Source organism: Equus asinus, chromosome 5 (assembly GCF_041296235.1).
Source record: "Equus asinus isolate D_3611 breed Donkey chromosome 5, EquAss-T2T_v2, whole genome shotgun sequence".
Classification (NCBI taxonomy): domain Eukaryota; kingdom Metazoa; phylum Chordata; class Mammalia; order Perissodactyla; family Equidae; genus Equus; species Equus asinus.
Genome location: NC_091794.1, coordinates 16,434,412 through 16,453,916, shown reverse-complemented (window position 1 = coordinate 16,453,916; position 19,505 = coordinate 16,434,412). Strand labels below are relative to the sequence as shown.

General features: G+C 39.2%; 1 protein-coding gene across 48 annotated transcripts in view; it reads left to right on the top strand.

Annotated features, from left to right (window-relative positions):
• ZBTB20 (zinc finger and BTB domain containing 20) overlaps window positions 1-19,505 on the top strand; it is a 770,050-nt gene that overhangs the window by 616,690 nt on the left and 133,855 nt on the right. The window contains exon 1 of one of the 48 annotated variants that reach the window (XM_070508900.1): window positions 14,292-15,551. The exons of 46 other annotated variants lie outside the window; for them this stretch is intronic. The gene's annotated coding sequence lies outside the window, so the exon portion shown is untranslated. Of the gene's footprint in view, window positions 1-14,291; window positions 15,552-19,505 lie in introns of those variants that run through there. One more of the 48 variants, XM_070508916.1, reaches the window with a different exon arrangement.

Genomic DNA, 19,505 nt, shown 5'->3' with positions numbered 1-19,505 from the left:
GAGTTCAATGCATGTAGTTACTTTATTAATATTATTTATTATCCCCATCCACCTCAATAACTTTGATTCAGATTCCCTGTACTGGTTCCACCTTGAAGCATCTATTTCTTGAATATTCTATGCTGGTCAGAACTATTTTCCTCAACCTGACCTTTTTAGCTACAGTTTATACACAAAGTAGATAATGACAGAGACCATGTTTTCTGAACAAAGACAGGAGGTAATTTTATAAGTACAAGCACATTTGTGGGGACAATAAAAGGCAAGATTTGAAACCAGGGCTGTTCCAGGAAATCAGAGACTTATGGCTTCTGTACCTATTCTTAGAACGTGAATTTTAGACCCTGGATGAAGATGAATTCCAGAGTCACAAGGTAGTGCTAAACATAATTAAGAATGTGACCTCTCTGATAACCCATTGTATTAAGAAAGCAAGGTTGATTACACAGGGAGAAGTTGTCTACATTTCAGGGAGGTCTTTTTCTGCCCCCAAAAGAGAAAGCCGAGACTTTGAAGTCAGATCTGAGATTGCATCCAAACTCCACTGCCTAAAATCCATGGACAAAAAGACTCCAAGCCCCCATCATCAATCTGTCACTGATCAGGAAACTGAGGCTCAGATAAATAAAATAATTTGACCGACATTAATGATACCCATCTTGCAGACGTATTATGAAGATTAGAAATTATGTACAAAAGACTGGCGTATTGTTTGGTCTAAATAAATATATTTCCTGGAAATTTGGAGCCAGGTTTCTCTTCAAAATGAAAAGGGACTCAATTTATGCCCACCTTCCATATAACCAAGCTCTATATTTAAATACAAACAAAGACCTATCGAGTGACTCTAGAAAATGGAAATAAACATTTTCCACATTTACATTTTTTAACCCAAATTTGTCCAATAAGTCTTTCCAGATAGACAAGTTGGTTATAAACGAAGTACCTTTTCAACATTGATTTCTAAAAATGAAATTTTCAAAGGATTCTCAATGTACTTGAGCAGTATAGAAGTGTCTTTTGTTATCATGTAAGGGAAACATAGGGTAATCTGAGGCTGTGCCATTAAAAAAATGATCACTAAATATTTTATGGAGAAATACGGAGGCACTTAGTGAAACCTCACAAAAAACAGACTCTACATTTCGATATATTTAATGCCGTATTTCCAAATAGAAATATTACTCTTATCTAAATAAATCTTGAACATTTTAGATAAGTTGAGAAATTGTATGCTGAGTGTTTTTTGTTTCTTATTTCTAATGAATCAGTAATTTTGACCTTCGTTCCATATGCCTCTTTAATTTATGGGGAATAAAGTAATACTGATTTTTCAAAAATTAATACACAATCTCAAGCCACCAAGTTTCCAAATTATGATATTTCCAATGGCAAATGAAATAACATGCTGTCCGTGCAGTTAGTGATTTGAGGCAATTTGAACATCATGATAAAGGAGGGGGGGATTACGAGCAGTGTTATAATTAAAGGTCTGTTGATTCTTCAGTTTAAATGCCATTGTTGAAAGATTTTTCACTCAGATGTCAAAGTCTGTGGCCAGCCAAAACTTGGCATGCTAGAACTCAGCCCAGGCAAACATCGTGTTCCACAGATTTAAAAACCAAAATCTGTTAAGAACAGAAATGTTGGGCTTGGGCTGATTTCTCATGAATCAGAACCAGAGCATAGCCAAATACCACCTCCTCTTTACAAAAGGAAGTAGTGCAGGTGGATGTAAATGGGAAATGTTTGTTCAGACGGAAGATGAAGGGAAATTATCGCTAGATGTCATCATACAGAGCGCTGGGTTAAAGTTTTATATAATTAAAGCATGTTTCTTGGAGAAGTTCGAAACATTTTAGAAGCTTCTTCTAGTTAAACTTCTGTGGGTGATTAAATGGGGGGGCAGTATTTACCCATCTTCCAAGATTTATTTGCGTACTGAGGTTCAGTTTCTCCACATCGCATCCTTTGTTACTGGAAAAACTTGAAGCAAAACTTTATTTGCTTAACTTACTACCTAGAAATATATTTCCATCACCATGTTTCCTTTCTTTGATTTGAAGGTTATGAACCAGTGGCCTGTGAGCTGCATCTAGCTAGCCCGTAGAATTTCTTTTTTTGGTCCATAGAGTATTTTAAAATAATTAGAAAGTTTGAGCCAACCTTCAAAGATCAAGAGATCTAACTAAAAGACACAGATGTTTCCAGCTTCTCTTGGAGATTTGGAGATCTTGCAACATTAGGACTCTATTCTTACGTGGCACCAATATCTAGAACAGAGTAGTGGCTGCTCCCTTCAGAGAAGCCACGTCCTCTCCAGTTGGGCAAAGTCCCTATCATCCCATATTTTATGCTCCATCCACATCATTCATGTACTCTACCACCTTGGCTCCTAGAGGCATTTGATTTTTCTTTCTTTGTTTATGGTTGATGTATTAAGTTTCCTTGCTTTCTTTGCTTGTGGTATTAAGTTTTAAAGCTTCCAAAAATTTCTTTCCAATAAATAATAGCATTTCAAAGGCTATGCACGCTGGTGCTCACCAAAGCATTATTGAAAATGACAAAAATTGGAAGGCAATCAAAATGTCAAAAAATAGGAGATTGTTTAAATGTATGTTGATATATCCATTGAATGGAATACTATGCAGGACTTAAAAATGTGTGTGTCTTGAAAGAGGGCAGGTTACAAAACAATATACACAGTAAGATTCCTACTTTGTAGGAGAAAAAATAATTGTACATATAGGAAAAAGGTTAAAGTGATGTCTCAGGACAGTATTAGAAAAATATATACATATACAAAGATATATACAAATAAGTTAACAAATAAGCCCAAGGATAGCTTTCGTAGGTCCCCTTGCATATGGCTTTCTTACTCCATTTTGACTCAATAGTTGGAATGTATCCTGAAGCTATTTTTCAATTCCCTATCTAAAGCTGATTTTTCTTCTTGCTTTATTCTTTACAGGATACAATCAAGAATAAAGATTTCTTTAGTTGTTTTAAACAGTTGAATACATATTCTTACCTGCCCACATAATAGACTACCACCATGGCAAATCCAGAAAACCAATTATTATGTTGGCCTGGAGTTGGTTCTTCTAAAGCACCTTTTGCTGATACCAAAAATTATTCAAAACTTTTTGAAAGCATCTTGGAACAGAAAAATTACACATAAATATGCACTTAATAATATGAACACAAAAACTCTTAGGGTCTGGAACTCAAATTCATCATCACAAAGGCTTCAGCTTTGTGCCAACCATAGGAAGCAAAGCTCACAGGTAATGGCCATCTAAGTATTTACAGAAATTCTTCTGATCCAGGCACTTAGCACAATGCCTGGCAGATAGGAAAGGCTCCAGAAGTGTTTGTTGAATGAAATAGGAATAAATTTGCACTCCTACCAAGGAACAGTTGACCTGTGCATCAAAAAAGTCAGTTATCCTTTAATTAAAACACACGATAAAATTTGGATTTTACTCATAAAATTTCCAGATACAGCTTGAGTGCTTCAGAGTTAGTAATGCTATAAATTTTTTCCTAGAAAAAAAAAATGTTTGTTTATGTGTGTGGTTGAATGTATGAGTTTGGAGAAAGAGTAGAAAGGCACAAGAGGTGCTCCTTTCAAAGATGAGTGCAGTGATGACGGCTCCAGCTCCTACATGTGCCTCCTCCTCCTGGCAGGGCTAGCTTCACTGTTTCTGATTGGACTGTTTTGACCACCTCTCTTCACTTCTCTAGAGCATTCTTCACCTTTGTGCTCCATAGCATCTGTGTTCATGGTTCTCCTGTTACCTGAATGATCCTTCTTGCTCCTTCAACCGTTCTCCCTTCATCTACCCACAAAACGTAAATTTGCCCTTCTTTCTTCCCTCGCTGCATTCTTGGCGTCTGTGGGCGGTTTCATGGAACCCATACAGCTGTACCCAGACATTCACATCACCTGCCTGAAGACCTGGGTGTCTAGTCCTGACCTGTAGACCTGGTACTACAGACGTGGGAGTCCAGCTGCCCACTGGACTTCTCCAGCTGGATGTGCCACCCACAGCATCTCAAACTCTTACTGCTATCCTCTGAGTATTCTAGAAGCTAATCAAGTAAATTCCAAGTATGCTTTGTGCTTTCCTATCCCCATGCTTTTATCCTGTGCCTCTTGCCTAAAACCTCTCTCTCCAAATTCCAACTGTTGGAATTTTCCCATATTCCAAAATCCATCTCAAACACTGCCTTCTTCAGGTAACTTTTTTCAGTGTCTATGGTCAAATGATATTCCTCAAGCCACTGAACCTACAGAATTTTGTTAGCAACCCTTTCTGGTAGTCACCTTATTTTGCACTGTATTTTAGTTATGTGGTGTTTTATTTTCTCCCATATTCTAAATACTAGGTGTATGGCTTCGTACTTGTCTTTGTAGTTATTTTCTAGTGCTTAGGTCCTAGCAGAGTCCTTTGCTCATAGCAGGTACTCATTGAATATATATTGAATTAAATTGGGTTTATGTATTGATGGTCATACATGGGTTAACGATCTGGAAAGGCCACCTACCTAAAGAGTCTCCCCTACTTTCCAAGCCATAGTATCTTGCTTTAGGGGTTTTCTCTTCTACAAATGGGGATTTTCCACTAAGTTGTATCTTTTGGTTCTCTAGTGAGTAAACTATTAACTGGTTAGTAGTTGAGCCTCCCCTACCTTCTCAGATCCACTCATTGTCACCTAAGAGGCAGCAAAGTCTTAAAAGATTGCGGCAGAGGTCAGGTATGTTCTTAAGGGGGTAACAAACAGAAGAGGCCCATAGGAGAGGTGGGTAATGGAAGGCAGCTTGGGCTATGCCTGGTTGTGTGTCTTACTCTTCTCCTCTGTAAAACTGGACAACAATAATAATTTCTACCTTATAGAGATGTTACAAGAACTAAGCAAATAATACTAAATAATAAATAATAAAGTACTTAGAATAATGGCTGGCATACTGAAAGTGCTAGTAAGTATTGGTTATTGTTAAGTATTCATATATATAGTATATACATAGTATATATAATCATATGTATATTAGGTATATATATGCTTAATAGATATTACATATGCACATATATTTAACAATTATTACAATTGTTGTAATTGTTATTTCACTCCATGAACCTGATGGCAGATCTCAAAGAAATCCCTCATTAGCCAGAGACTTTAAATGTCTGGGGATGGAACGTGTAAAAGAAAAGAGACCAGGCTTTGCAAGACAGGCGGGGTTTGACACACAGCTCTTCCACCTCTTAGCTGTGCACCTTGGGGAAGTTCTTTAACCTCTCTGAGCCTCAGCTTCTTCATCTGCAAAATCAGTGCCTATCTTTTACATTTGCTCTGAGGATTAAGTGGGCTTTTGTTCTCCCTAATCGTTTCAAGATTGGCTCTCATCCTTGTGGTGATTCCTATCCTTTTTCTGAACTTCACATTTGTTTTCTTTGACAAATTAGATTCCAGACTTTTTGTTTTGAACCAAACTTAGAAGAAATGGGTGGCACTGTTTGAGAAAAACCATAGCAGTACCAGTTAATCATTACAAATTATTAATAATTTAATGCAGCAGTGAAATGTTAAAATATGTACCAATTAATATGCACCAAGCCTAATAGAGAACAAATACTTACCAAACTGTGACTAAATCCTTAATCTAGAACAAGCTTACCAGTCAGGCCAGGTTTTGTGTTTTTTTTTTTTAATAAAATATGTTCTACCTATGGGAATAATTAACTGTACTGATCCACAGGTTTTACAGTTGGTCATTTTTTAGAGGTACAAGAATTTAGATTTTTATTGAAAACAAAAAGTCCTTTCCGTGGTCCTATTTGAAAGGAGCATGTGGGGGTTGCGGGGAGAAAGGAAAACAAAGGAGAAAAGATGGTCTTGAAAATACCTACAAACTCCTGGATATTTGGATCTGAAAGAAAAAGAACCTTGTAATGTACCTTCTCACATTTAGTCCTGTTCTGGGAGCGCTGTGATGTGGCACTTAATGCTCTAGGGGACCCGGAGCAAGTGTTACAAATGCAACCAAAAGTCTCATGAAAATGAGCCTCTTAACAGTGTGTGAGCTGGTCTGCCATGGCCTCAGGAAATCCCCCCAGCTATTCACGTCCTTTTCATCCACTACATTCTCTGACTCAAAGGGAAACCTCACTTCACCTCCTTGACCAGAATTGAGCAGACATTGATTTGGTTACCCAGTGCTTTATTTATTCATTTATTAGTCTTCATCATTTGTATTCCACTAGAACAAAAGAATATATCTTTTCTTTGCATTAATTTAAGTTTAAGGATGTGCAAATGTGTGATTGTGGAAGAGTGCCTATTTATGTTTATGTAATTTTATGGGTAGCTTGCTTTAATTTAAAATATTTTCCGTCAAAGCCTCACCATCACCATCGTTGTGCAGAATGACTCTGCTTGACATATTAGCTGAATTCCTAAAAGTGTTGCACATAAAGTGAGCTTTTTAAAGGAGAATCATGTTTTTCTATCCACTTCTATAATTAGTCAGGTTAAGTGTCACATGGGAAAAATAAGTGGCCCAATGCATAATTTAAAAAAAAAAATTAAGAATCGCAACTTTCACCTCAGTGATAATGATGCATTTATCTATTGGCACTTTATGTGCCTTAATTGCCCCCAAGAAAAGCCAATAAGAGATGAATCCAATTAAACGGCAGATATTTTGGAAGCAAGTACTGTGTGTAAACCACTGTAGTGGAGGCAATGGGAAATTCAGAGAAGGATAAGTCAGGTTTGATCCTCAGGGAGCATATAGTCTAGTTAAGGACACACAACAAAAAAGGTGGAATTGTATATACCAATTAAAGATTTAAATAACACTTTGCTAAGTAGATGTTTGATGTTAAGCAACTGAGGAATGGCCTTTGAAGATATTTCCACTCGTCAATACCAGTTTTAGATGCCATGCTTTCTTCAATTTTATAATACTGGATTTGTTCTTACTTAGGTAGTATGTTCAAAGAAGAGTTGGCTAGAACATAACCATAATAAATTCTGCAGCAGTGTCTACTTAATGTATAACTAATCATAATCAACGCAGAGGTCATATAAGGACTTAAAGGAAATAACATCCTTAGTTACCACCTTAGTTATAACCTGACAAAGAGATTAATGTAGGTTCAGGGGAAAACCATAGAGACATGTACAACTTAAATGTCTAATAGTATGCGGGCTACCCGACCCAGTATTTCTATACACACCTTTACTCTTCCGCTCAAGTGTGAATGATAATTGCATCAATAATACCAAGCAAATGGGATCTTTAGTTTGCAAAGCATTTTGGGTCCATCATTCCTTTTGATCCTCAACTTGTGATTTCAACAAGGTGTGAGATTGGTAAGGCACATATTATCCACATTTTACAAATGAAAAACCTATGAAGTTGAAAAGGACAGATGATGAGCTTAAGAACACAGAGCTCTTAAAATGTGCAGCTGCTTCTCCTGATGCACGCATTGTGACTGGCTCAGTGGAAGCAGTAACGCAGAGTCTCTGCCACACCACAACTGTCCTGCAAGGCACAGAGGAGTTGCCAAAATGCAACCTGGTGACTTTAACCTTCAGATGGAAAGAACCCTCAGGCCAAAAGGCATACCTGCTATGATTTCATGCAAGAAGGAAAAAGTAAAGTTAGCTATCATTTATAAGGTGTTTTTTCCCACTTATATAGAGCCCTTGGTAAATACCATGAATTTTCATCACTCAGAGATTGGAGAAAATCCTGATGATTGTCCATGAAAATCGTGGTTGTGTCTAATCTGGTTGTGTCAGAGTTTTGTTTTTTTTTTCCAGTCCCCTAAAGAGCTTGGACTTGAATATCTAAAAAATTCTCAGTCTTGATCTGGACAATCATTCCCACCTACTAGGATTTATATCTTTTCCGTTGCAAAATCTGTGAATATAGTCAGTTGTCTTTGAGCTGGCTTCCAGGAGCTTCTTACTTATTTAAGAATATGGTATGGAAATGATGGGGATCATGGGCCACTTTACTGAAACTGAGTGTCACTGGGAATTGATAAAGAAGTGTGGTTCTGAATTCCACAAGCCACAGGCTTTCATTGGCAATATAGAATTCACAGCTGTCACTAAATTTTGCTGCCTGATGAATAGAAAGGTAGAGTTTCAAACCAAGAAATTCAGCACTTGATTCTGGAAACTAATGTCAGTGGGTCCTCCATTCAATTCACATCCTTTAAAAGCCTACAGACTTCCAGCCTTCATTTTGGCTTGGAGAATTAGACCTGACGTCTTGAGCTTCTTGAACGTTTTTACTAGTATTACTTCAGAGCCTCAGTTAATGTGAGTAATATTACAGTAATATCAAGGCGATATCCCCAACACCTTGGTCCCAGGATGTTTGCAATCCAAATTAATGTTTCTTCCATAATAATAATCCTGCAGTTATAAAGTGTTTTCATATTCATGATCTTATTAAGTCCCACATTAGCCTTTTGCACAGACAGGGCAATTATTATTATTATTATCATTATTATTGTCATCATCATCATCATTATCCCCATTTTGTAGATGAGGAGATAAACAGACTAAGAACATGATCTCAGGTTCTAGTGACAGAGCCACAATTACACCCAGGTGAGCAGGTGATCTCACTCATAGTCTAACATGTCTTTCAAAATCTCGCCTTGCCGAGCCTCACAGATTTGCCTTATGATGGTAGTTCTCAGCCAGGCTTTAGAATTACCTAAAGGACTTTTAAAACATAGGCACTCAGATAGCTACCTCTGAGAGTCTGATTCAGTAGGTCTGAAGTAAGGCCCAAGAATTTATTTTTCTGACAAGTTTCTAGACAATGCTGATGCTTCCAAGGACCACCCTTTATGGAGCACTGTCCTACAGATTATGCAGGAACTGAATGGCAGTGATACCTTAAGGCAAGATAGTCTTCTAAGAAGAAAATTTATCTTGCATGATGCTGCCTTATGCTGCTTCTTTTCTCCATTTCTGACCTCCATTGGGAAAGAACAGAACAAATGTGGGGTGAGAGGCTAGCAAGAGAGCACCTCACTGTTTAGAATAAGTTTAGATTTCCTGGCATTCAAGAATTGGAGAGCAAACCCTTCAGTTTGCTTCTAACTAGAACCTACTTTTGTAGATTAACTTGGAGATGTGATTGCCAATCAACTACTGAAGAGGTGCTATAAGACTGGGCATGGGCAAATGTGATTAGATGGGTCTGTAGGCAACTGATCTATTAACCAGCAATCTTTAGATAGATTTCTCCATGTCACCTTAAGGAAGTTCTTAATGGCAAGAGGGAGACACCATTCTTGATCTATCCCACTCAGTATTTTTCTGAAGACTGGTAAGGAGTTCTTGTATCACAAGCTCAGTTTGAGCCAACAAGGTAATATATCTGCCTTAAAAAAAAAAAAAAGCTAAGAAATATTTCAGCTGTATTGTGAGATAATGTCCAGATCAAGGTAGCTGATGGTAGGGTTGGTTCCTCTGAAGGCTGTAGGGGAGAAACATTTCCTTACCTTTTCTAGCTTCTGGAGGCCACCTGCACTCCTTGGCTCATGACCCCTTTCATGAATAACTCCAGCCTCTTGTTTCTGTTATCACGTCTCCTACTACTAGCTCTGATCCTCCTGCTTTTCTTTTCTAAGAACCCTTGTGGTTATATTTAGAGCCTATCTAGATAATCCAGGATAATCTCTCCATCTCAATATCCTTGATTCAATCACATCCACAAGACCCCTTTGCGATAGAAGGTAGCGTTCATAGGTTCTGGGGATTAGGACATGGATATCTTTTGTGGGGTCGTTATTCAGCCTACCACAATCCCTTTGTGGTGTATTTATCAGACTACACTAGGAATATGGTACCCCTTTCTTAGCACCTGAATTTTAGAGGCTCTTTAATAAAATACGTCCCAAAGGAAGGTGGCTAGGACTATGAAAGGCAAGAATGTGGCAACCATCTTGTAAAATGAGGCTGAGGAGGGCGTGGGACCAGGAGACAGAAGAACTGGGTTCCAGTAATAGTTTCGCTTCTACCAAACTGTGTGGCCATAAGCTTGTCAGATAAAGTGTCACTGCCACTCAGCTCTTCTCTCTAAACTGAAAGAACAGAGAGTCTCCTAAATACCTCCTGGGTCTAAGATTCTATGCCTCTATAAAATCCATCAGGCTGTTCCTAGATGACATTTAAATTTAAAACCAAGAGCTTGCTTACTGTTCCTAATAGTCAGTATAAATCTTGTCGACTTTTCTCTTGAATTTAAAATTCATTTGAATTTTGAATTTAGAATGTGTTTTCCAAGGACTTCTTGCTGTAAAAATGGTAGTGAGGCTATGAAAATCAACAATATGAGTGCTTTTCACTAGCTAATTCTTAAATATCCTATTCAATAATACTCCTTTAGTCTAAGCATCAAATCACTAGTCTTAGGGTAATAAGCATACCCCTTTTACATATTGGAAACTTGAGGCATAGAGAGAATAAATTGCAATTGCATATGAAGAACTAAGAGAGTGAAGACTTGCTGCCTCCAGTCCTTCTGAGATATCATCTACCACCAGGGGCAGGTGTGATACCAGACAATACATGAAATATGCCAAGTAGAATGTGAAGACCTTGTCCCGAACATCTCAGTCTCAAGGCAAGAGTGACAAACTAGAGGACTGTCACTGAGTACTGCTGTCACTATAACAGGGGTCAAAGAGGTGGGAAAGGGCTGGAGTTTTATTTTTTTATTTAATTTGGCTTATTCTCAGATAAGGGCATGGACCTTGACCACTGATTCTCAAAAGGAAATAAGGCTAGTTTGATACAAATCTCTCTACAGCATTAGAGTCATCCTACAAACACCGATTTTAAATAATGATTTACAGAGGGCCACAAAGAAGAATTTGGAGGAAGTTTACAGGAAGGAAAGCTTTGAGAGCTGAACCAGAAAAGGTGCTTGAAAGTAAATCAAATTATGGCATACATTGAATTACGGCATTTATTATTATGTGCAGAGTATGCATGGAATTTTGAGCTAAAAGCTGAGAAAGCAAAGGTCTAGAAACTCTCGTGCATAGTAAATAAATTAACCCTTTATTCTCTTACTTTCGATGCTCCCTATACTGGCTGACTTGTTCGTACAAATGTGCGCTGAAAAGGACTCATAAACCAAGCTCTGCTGTGGCTGCATTTAACTATTTGTACACATGATTAAAATGTTTGCCTCCGGGAGATTTTCTTTGGTATCATGTAGACACAGTCAGTATTTCAAAGGCCAAGAATTCTTTGGGAAAAGGAGAAGAGTTGTGTCTGTTTATGACTATCAAACTTTCCTAAGCTTATTAAATTGGGATCTCTGGTCCTTTCCATTTATAATTTGAAGATTTTCTAGTAATATGTTTGGCAAAGAAAAAACCTGCCAAATAGTCAGGGTCTAATAACTGGATTAATGACTGTTCTAAAACCCATGAGTTTGGTATACTACACCATTCAGGACCTAATTTCACTTTCTACTTTAAAAGACCAGCTTTCATTGCTGTTTTTTATGCTGGAAACTGTATAGTATAAGGAAATCAGCTTATCATGAGCAGGTCATCAGCCCTTGAAATATCTGCCCATAAGAAAAAAATGTGATTGGAATCCTGTCACCAAGGAAATGGTTTAAAATCTGTTTATTTCAGTGCCAAATGAAAATCTTAGCTTCAATTAGTTACCCTGATTTTGCAATGACTTTAATTCTTTTGCCCATTCATTCATTTATTACATGGCTACCTTACACTAATCATTTAGAAAAAAGAACACCCTATAGGATTATGCAAACCTTAAATATAACTATATGTTTGTGTGTATTCATATGCTTTTTTAAAGAGCACATTTGTGACAGGAAGTGAAGAATGGCATAGTCGGGGAAAAATTAAAGAGACACGATGTAATTATCCGAACTGGAATTAAGCCAATTAATAACCCGTGTGCTAACACTACCCTCAAAGTGCGGAAAATGCCATCAGATATTTAGATACCCTGGGCGGTCATAGCCAGCGCTCTTTACCTCGTCCATTTTCAACACCACGCAGGGGCAGGGCTCACCTCGGCTTCTGGGGAAGGACTGTCCCCTGAAGTGAGCTCCAGAAGAGGTGAGATTCTGTAATCTGAGCACAAGACTCTCAAGAGATTGTACACGGATTTCCACTTATTTTTTAATGAAATCAAAACACGTGTTGTATGCATTTGCTCATTTATTCAACACATATTTACTAAATACCTGCCGTGTGCCAGCACAGCACCATGGCTGAGGATGCAGACTTTAAAGTCAGATTGCCCGGATTTCTTCACCAGCTCCACACTTATTAGCTGTGTGTTCTTATGTGAGTGGCCCATCCCTTCTATGCCTCGATTTCCTTTTCGATGAAGTAAGGATTGATAGTACCTAATCCATAGGTTGTTGTGACATTAAAGAACAATAAAAAGTGTAAACTACTTGGCGGAGTGCTTAGCACAAACCAAGTGCTTCGTAATATGTTGGTTGTTATTATTATTATTACTATTATTGTTATTATTATTATGAACCAGGAAATATACCAAAGTCTGGGAACAAAGAGATCAAACAAACCTCCTATGATCCCTGGTTTAGATTCTAGAACTTTGGGGTTCTAAACTTCATAGTCTTTACTGCCAACCTTTTCCAAAAGAGGTCCTTCTATGAGATCCTTGCTTTGCTCTGTGTATTCATGTCTGCACGCTTTGACTAGAACACCTAGCACATCTATAGTGTGCAGTTTCGTTTATTTGTGACTTCCTCAACAATAATTACCATGAAACGACCGGCCATGGATTTTATATATGTCCCAAAACAACCTTATGGAATCAATACAATCCCCTTTTACAGATAGGGAAACTGAGACTCTGAGAGTGGCTGTGACTGATGCGATGTTATAAAGGTCTGTTTGACTCCAGAGCTCATTCCCCTTTTTACTCAGTTGGCCCAGCTAGCATTTAAGGAGCACTTCACTGCTCTGCTCTGGGCTCTGGCCTATCAGGTGCCTTGAGACCTGCAGGAGGACCTCCCGGTGTCAAAATCACTGATCCCCACCCTCCCAAACCGATTGACTGTGGACGCTGTGCTTTGGACGCATCACAGCAGCCATTGTTAAAGAGGTTGGTGTGCAAATAAACTAAATTACTCTGGCTATGACTTCTCTCGGATGACTTGCCATCGAGTGGGTTCCCAGGTGCCTGACATTTCTTTCAGTTTTCTTCTTTCACCCTAAGTAGCAACGTCGTTGCTGAAGCATGACTGAGAGAGAGTTTTTGCTTTTATGTACACCATGATCCTTGTTTTAGGACGAGAGACTTAATCTCTCTAGTCGCATCTGATGGCAGTGTTCTCCTCATAAGCACCTCTTTTTTCCTTTAAAAAATTTACCTTCAATTATCTGTTGTCAAGAGGGAGATCCTTACTGAATATGATCATATGTGTCCAAAAAAAGATACCATCAAATATGTGGGCAGATAATACAGTTTCCCCTTTTTATTTTAGTGGCTTGTTTCAGTTGAAATCTATAAGAAAGTTGCCCATAGCTAATCTTCCAGATAGAAAATCTCATCAGTGATTTAAAACGATGCTGTAAATTGAGAGACTCGATCTCTTTCACCCACAGTGTGCCTATATTTTAAAAGTGAATTGGATGGGAGAAACATCTTTTTTCATGGTGATATATAGCAGACAATACTCACAGAGAGAATTACAAATTCTAGGAGAGGTCGTTATGTCCATCCACTGGCCTTCTCTACTTGGAATGTGGCACCAGCTATATGTTGCTGAGACAGGGCCTCTGTGATGTTATATTTTTTTGCTTTTCTCTGAGAGTGAATGAAGGACTTAAATCCCTATCCCTAGGATTCAAAACGGACCAAAAAATATTTCCACTTAGCTATTTAGACATTTTTAAAAACTGGAGGTTTGTGCACTAGCTGTGTAGATGGAGAACCTTGTTATTCTGGAGACAAGGGTGATTTCCATACCTGTTGGGTCAGAACCTTTAAAGAAAGCTGGAGGTTAGCTGGTATGATGGAAGGAGCACTGGCTTGATGGGCCGCTGGAGCCCTGGGTTCCAGTGTGGATGCTGCTGTTGCCTTTGTGATTTATTAGCCTGCGCTCTGGGCCTCAGTTTCCTCATCTGCTAAATCAGGGCGTGGAGAGATTGATCTCTGTGGCTTTTCCCGGCTCTGGTATTTTCTCTGGGTCTGCAAATCGCCTTCAGTGTCTGCCATAGTCTGCCTTGCCAGCTCTGTTTGTCACAGAGATTAATCCATTTTAACTGTACCTTGGAGCGCTCCCGGGAGAGGAGGATGGATGGATTGTTTTGCACCTATTATTGCATCAGAACTTTTGCCTTTTTAGCCGAGATCGTGCCGTGCCTCAGATCTGTCTGCCTGTCTGCCCACTGACTTTGTCTGTGCTGATCTCTTGCCACGGTGCCTCTTCCTCCAGCATCCATCTCCCTCCAAGATCTAGACTCAGCATCCGACCGTACCTGTCTTGTTCTCTGCAGCATCTGTCTGCTACGCTCCTAGAGCATCGTTAATAAACTTTCACACATTACATGCAGACCCTAATGTGTTGGCACCTGCACATAAATATCTACCGTTCATAAAACTAGGGGGGAAAACTCCATTTTTTTAAAAGACCTCTATCTAGTGCCATTTGTATTTGCACTTTTTGTTTAGTTGTAAGTTTTAATAGTTCCCCCTTTGAGGATTTGTCAGTACGAGCAGTATTGCTTATCAGAACACACCAACAGTCTTTTTGTAATATTCGCTTTTCCCCTTTGGTTCAGCCGAGCCTGCTGACAGATCATTCAAATTCAATTGTTTTATGTCTAAGCCGAACAGCTAATTAAAGTAGGGATGATTAACCTGACTGGCAGTGTCGCTCTCCCTCTCGCGCTCTCTCTCCCTCTCCCTTTCTCTCTCTCCCTCCCTCCTGTTCCAATCAGTCTTTTTCTCACACTCTCTCTCTCCTTCCGTGTGTCTGTCTCTCTCTCTCTCTCTCTCTCTCTCTCTCTCCCTCTCTCCCCCCTCTCTCTTCCTCTCTCGGTCTCTCTCTCCCTCCCTCGGTTGGTCTCTCTCTCTCTCTCTCTCTCTCTGTCTCTTGCTCTACTGTTTTTTTTTTTTCCTCTCTCTCTCTCCTAAACGTGGTCTGCTTGCTGATGGCAGAATGGCACTCGGAGATTTGTGCATTGTGTCTGGTTTCCTACGGGCAGGCTGACCCAGTGCCTCCAGGGACTTATCAATAGACCACTCAGAAGAGACACAGACAGGAGAGAGGAGGAGGGGTGGGGGGAGAGAGAGAATCAATATCAAGAATAGAAGGAGCTCCGAAGCCATTTTTTTTTTAAAGAAGTATCGGGACTTGGGAGAGGGTGACAAAGAAGGTTTTTCAAAGAGGCAGTGGAGGAGGTTCTAATAAATTTGGAAGGAAACAGTTCCCTGTCTTGGGAAAAGGAGAACTCCTGACTGATTAGCATTCACACCAGGTATGAGATGTTCGCTACCCCTTATCACTGTGTCGCAACCGAGATGGAAAAGCCTTTTTTTTTTTTTTTTTTTTTTTTTTTAAGGAGACTGAGGGAGCATGTATTTCGCTGTGTTTGTTGTTGGGGGTAAGGGGGGCGGCGTGAGATCTGTGGGCATTTGTGTATGGGAGCAGAAAGAATGGAAGCAGTACAACGGGGGGTGGGAAAGAGTATGGAGTATGTTACTGTCTTTCCTGTCTTTGTGCACCCCTGGGGGGTTACCCAAGTTCATTTCTAGCAGGTGGATTTAGACGGGAGTTACTTAACGCTTGACCGCCAGTTTTGAAAAAAAAGAAAAAGAAAAAAAAAACGCTGCTTCCTATGTCTATTAAAGGAAGCTCCAATTCCTCTCTCTCTCTCTCTCTCTCTCTCTCTTCCCTTCTCTCTCTCTTCCTCTCTCTCTCTCTCTCTGCCCCCCCATCTCTCTTCCCCTCTCTCCCTCTCCCTCTCTCTTCTTTTTTTCCTCTTCTAACCAGACAGCGGGAGGGTTCCTGGCTCCCAGCCAGCCCAAAAGCCTCTAAGTGTTTTGCACTTGTTTCAGGGAGTAGCTGCCCGGGGATTTTTCAGCATTTTCACTAGAGAACAAAGAGTTCTTTACAAAGGGAAGGGGGGGGGGGGGGAGTGAGCTTAATGTCTGATATATGTTTTTCTATTTTTATTAGTTTTTCGCCTAAAAAGAAAGAGACAGGAACAGAACATTCACTCTATAAAGACACAAAGACATTCAAAAGAAATCCAGTTATGTTTCCTCCCCATCACCCCCATATAGACCTAAAAAAATAAAAGGGAAAAAGACTAATTAAGTTGGATATGTTGCTCTTTTCTCCTCTTTTAATCTTCCTAAATCCAACTGTTCTTATGCTCACTCTATGCTGTTTTTTCCTACTCACAATAAAAGTTGCTCAGGATGCATCTTCTCTTATCATCTCTTTACCTTTTCTGGGTCCCCAAAATCCTGTGGAGGGGAGAACAAGACCCACCAAATAATCAGTTTAGTGGCAAGAACATCTTCTACTTTTGCCACTTGGGTAAAAAGTTAATTATGGAATTTGGGTTCCCAAAATACCAGTGGGGTACATTAGTTCATTCGGTCTCACAAGTTTTTGCATCCATCTGTTTAAAAGGTACCACTTGTGTCACTTGTCAGTTTTAAGAAAGGTACTAAGGGAGCAGATATTTGTATTTTATTTTTGTTTCTATCTAATTACATAAATGACAAAACCCCCAGAGAGCTGACTTGCCCCATCCGTGACACACTGGTTCAAGCGAAATACAGTCTAGACAGAGATTTTTCAACGATTCTGATTGCCATGTACCTTTGTCTTCTCCATTTGATTTTTTGCTTATGCATGTATATTTTTACCATGAATTTGTGTTTGTAGCAAACATTCCAGAATGCTTATCATTTTCAAATTAATGCTCTAACAAAAGAAAAAAGAAATCAGCATGTGAACTGTGTGTGCAAAAGGTAGTAAACAATCCCATCTTTTATATATGCTGTACGTTTGTATCTTTATACTAGTATCCTTGAATTATCAACCCAAGAAAATGTTTTCTTTCTAAAAGTTCTCCTCCTCATGCGTTTATATTATATTTTGATTGTCATTTGGAAATCTTTTTAAGGTACATACACAAAACTGAACAAGGGGAAAAATTCACAAGCACCACAAAAATCCATAAATATATATTATGCACAGCCCTTAACTACAGATAACTATTTTATTAAGTGGAAACCAGCCACAACAGTTGTTTCAAGATTCAGAAACTCTTTTCTTTTCTTTTCTTTTCTTTCCCCCATTCACTGAAAATATAAACTATTCCTGTCCCTGGGGAGAAAAACTGTAGGGGAAATATAGATATATACATTTTCCCATATTTTTAGAATGCATTTATATAACTGCTTCTTAAGGGTGTAATGCACACAGGGCAGAGTGTGATGTCTAGTCAGTAAACCCTTCTGGCTGGGAGGTGTGAGCGCCTTATGTTTGAAGTAACTTGATAACAAGGAGTCTTTTCGGGAAACCTTACTGTGTGTGTGTTGCCTCAGTAATGACCCTCAGAGAAAAAACAAGAGCTAGGTGGCCAGTGTTTGCACTTGAACTCGCTGAAAGACATTAGAATTAGGGGAACTTTTGGCAAATCCAAAATTTCCTGGGGTAGCTCACTTCTTACCGTTATGTGTTTCCTTCAGCAAAATTCTTGTATTGCCTCCAGACTTTTCTATATTTTCGTAGAGATTTTTAATGCTTTTAATAGTGCGTAAGGAGAAAAGATCTTTAAAAGGAAAGTCATCAAAATAAGAGAAAAGAAACTCGGTCTTTAAAAAGTTTTATATTGAAGGCAAGAGCTTTTTTTTTTCCCCCTTTTGGCTTGTTTCTGATTTTCTTCCCCTGAACTCTTTTGTTGCTGTGGGCTGTCGTGCTTGCATTTTTGTTTTTTGTTTTGTTTTTCGCGTTTCCTTTTTGGGGGGTCTATTTTTGATGTGACCAAGGGGGTCTGTGAAAGGGGCAGGGGGTGGCGGTAAGAGGCTGTTACTGGAAACTGCACGAGCCCCTCTCGAACCCAACTCCGGCAGCTCCCATCAGCTAGCTGTGCCACCAAGAGTCCAGTGAAAGGTGATCGCTGTCATTCTGGGATTCTTCGTGGATCTGACCTGAGAGTAACACATTCACAGTCGAGGAGAAAAGGGAAAAAAAATAGAGGAGGAGGAAAGAAAAGCTCTTTGAGCTGGAATACACTGGCCCTTTCTTCCTGTAGGCAATCCGCTCCAGTTCTTGGCGACGTGTCCTGCACTATCAGATATCATATGACTTTTTATTTAGATTCCTTTTCGGAGAATGGCCTGTTAGGACTCTGTTTGTTTTCTTTTATTTAATTTCCTTCTCCCCTCACCCGCTAGTTTTGTGTATCTGTGTGTGTGAGAGAGTGTGTGTGTGTGCGCGCCTGCATATGTGTGTGCAATTTTTATCTTTGTTTTTGTTCTGTTGATCTGATGCTTTATTTAAGGACAAAGCTTTAATTATTTCAGTATACTGGTTTAATCATTTGCCAAAAAGAAACCTCATTCTAGGCTTTTTGGGGGGGGTCCATTTTTAAACACATCTATTAACGCATGAGGCTGGAGATCCTAAATGCTTGCTGGTCGGTCCTTGGCCCACTCCCTCACCTTAATTTAACCCTCCCCTCATCAGCATGCACAGGAGGAGAAGTTAGGAAACACCTGTGCCGAGTTGAGAGGGAAATAAAAGTAGAAGCAACTTCTTCAGATCTGCACTCCTGGTTTCACTTTAATAAACTTTTTTTTTAATCGTTGATTTTTTTTTTTTTTTTTTTTTGGCACCCTCTGCTGAGCTTGAAAGCATCAGAGACACTGAACGATGTGTCTGTGGAGCTTTTGTGAGGCCAGCTGAGCACCCCTGGAAAGTAGAGCAGAGGCTGAAAGTCATTCAGAGACTTAAGAATTAAGTGAGAGATTTAAATAAGATCTGTGAGATCTGTGGGCTGTGCAGGGTTTGGTGATAGATGGTAAAATGGAACGCTTAGGGATACTCAAGGAGGAGAAAGAGAAATTCCCAGCCAGGGGTAACACAGGCATTCCTGCTGCAATTAGTACTTTAAAAACTGTATTTAATCAAATTTTCATTTTGTGTAACTCGAAATTTAACTGACTGACAAGTGATTGCCTTCTTCTCCGTGCTTGCTGTGTAAGCCAGAGGAATTAAACTGACATTATTACTGGGTTTCTCCTAAATTTTGGATGTATTTCTTTTTCAGTTTTGAAGAGTTCAGATTTTAGTTAGCAAAAGGAAAACATAACTTCTCTAGGTATGCAAATGGTTGTCTCTACATTATTCTTATCGCTGCGTCATGTATCTGTACATAACATAATATATCCTGTTTGTATCAGGATTTTTT